A 2,500-nucleotide genomic window follows, 5' to 3' on the forward strand; every position below is an offset into this window, starting at 1 on the left:
TCCTCTGTCCCGATGACACACCAAGTACCTTCCTAGCTGTCTTCCTCGCTATTTCTGCAGCGCTTGCCCAGCCATCTGGCAACTCTTCACTACCACTCAGTGCCTGTGTTAACTCCTGCCTGAACTCCACACAACAGTCTTCCTTCTTCAACTTCCACCATTTGATCTTCGGCTGTGTCTTCACTCGCTTCCTCATGTTGGTCTCCAAAGTCATCTTACAGACCACCATCCGATGCTGCCTAGCTACGTTCTCCCCTGTCACCACCTTGCAGTATGCAATCCCTTTTACATCGCGCCTTCTACACAAGATATAGTCCACCTGTGTGCACTTTCCTCCACTCGTATACGTCGTCACCCTGTGCTCCTCCCTCTTCTTGAAATATGTATTCACCTCAGCCATTTCCATCCTTTTCGCAAAATCGAACACCATCTGTCCTTCCACATTTCTCTCCTCGATTCCATACCTTACCATCAACTCCTCATCACCTCTGTTCCCTTCAGCAACGTGTCCATCGAAGTCCGCTCCAATCACCACTCCCTCCTCCTTGGCTCCCCTTTCCACCACGTCGTCCAACTCAACTCCAGAATTCTTCTTTTTCGTCCATCTTACACCCGACTTGCGGGGCATATGCGCTGATAACCGTCAGCAATACACCTTCGATTTCCAGCTTCATAATCCTCACTCTGTCTGACACTGTGTTCACCTCCAGCACGCTCTTGACATACTCTTCCTTCAGAATGACCCCTACCCCATTTCTCCTCCCATTCGCACCATGGTAGAAGAGTTTGAACCCACCTGCGATACTCCTGGCCTTACTCCCCTTCCACCTTGTCTCTTGTCACCTTTCTTCTTTCCATCACGTCAGCCAGCTCTCTCCCTTTACTAGCCATAGTGCCAACATTCAAAGTTCCGACTGACTCTCACCTCCACACGCCTACCCTTCCTCCTCTCTAGCTGCCTCTGGACATGCCTTCCCCCTCTCCTTTTCCTTCGCCCAACAGTAGCCTAGTTTCCACCGGCACTCCGCTGGTTAACAGTACCGATGGCGGTCGTCGGTAACCCGGGCCTCGACCGATCCGGTATGGAAATCTTATTTATGATCCGCATATTTGATTTGGCAAAGATTTGACGCCGGATGCCCTTCCTGACGTAACCCTCCCCATTTGTCCTGGCTTGGGACCTGCACTAAGAATGCACTGGCTTGTGCATCCTCAGTGGCTGGGTTGCACGCTTTTCTATGTTTGCCCCTCACTTTTGTGGCGTGAACTATCAATTCTAGTAATACAGGTGTGTTTATGTTAGGTATCACAGACACACGCACACGCACAATATATGTCCAAAAGTATTGAGATAACTGACCATTACACCTACAGGAGCTTTTCTGACATGTCATTCTGAATCCATAGAAACCCATATTCCACGAAGCTCCCGGCGCACGGTTTTTGTGCCGATGTTAATGCCAGGAGAAGTTTGGATCTCTGCAGTTATTGAGTCAACAGAGCGTTGGCGACTTGAGTTGCTGTTGCCCCTAAAGGCTTGCACTTTTCAATAATATGATGATATATGAAGCATAGAGAGTAAACGGGATAGATACCTTTTGAACAGCACCCTGTAGTACAGCACTTTGAAGGTACATATGTCGTCACTTGCTGTAGTGGTTTTTACTGATGGGCGTGGCCAGGTTTTCAGAAGCCTCTCAGTTGTCAATGTGAGAGCCAGGGGACGCGTCTGCCGTACGTTTAGGGTTAGGGTTAGGTGATTTCTCTGGCAGGGCTGGTTACAGTAGGGCTGCTTACACCACACCCCGGACTGGATTTGTTGCGTGTTTGTGTCCTGATCGATGGGCCAACTTATGACGCCTTCGGAGGGTGTCCGCCGGCCGGCTTTGCCGGCGTTCGGGCGGTCGGTTCCTCCGGTCTGGCGGATCGATGTCCTTTATTTAATGTTCTTAGTGGCGAGCGGAGTGCGGAGTGGGAGGGGCTCTACCGCGTAGTCGTCCTCTCCGTTGCACAGCTCGACAGCGTGCTCGGCGGTGCTCAGCCGGACCGTCTATCCCAGTTGCTCTTCCACGGCTCCCCTCGCGAGGCTTGCCGCCCCCCGCCCCCCCCCCCCCCTCCAACATCTGTATGGGGAGGGGTGGAGCAGCTCCGTGTTTACCTCGCGGGGCTTCCCGGAAGACATTTTCTCAAAGTCCTCGTGTGACCGGTCTACTTTTTCATTGCGTTGTGTAGGAAAGACAGGACAACTTGTCTCCTTCATGGGATCTGTATTCTGTCGCATATAAACAGAGCAGGTTTCTGGAAGCTTCAGATCAGCTCCTACTGTAGCCTCTTTCTACATGTCCAAAGCGGGAAAGAGCGCGTAGCTCGCAATACAGGTTTTTTTTTTTTTTTTTTTACAAAAACACAAACATAGCAGTCGCGTATAAACAGGACAGATTTCAGGAAACTTTAGATCAGCTCCTACTGTAGCATACGCAGGAATTGGGACCCACATTAG

The sequence above is a fragment of the Lampris incognitus genome, unplaced genomic scaffold (assembly GCF_029633865.1).
Source record: "Lampris incognitus isolate fLamInc1 unplaced genomic scaffold, fLamInc1.hap2 scaffold_135, whole genome shotgun sequence".
NCBI lineage: Eukaryota > Metazoa > Chordata > Actinopteri > Lampriformes > Lampridae > Lampris > Lampris incognitus.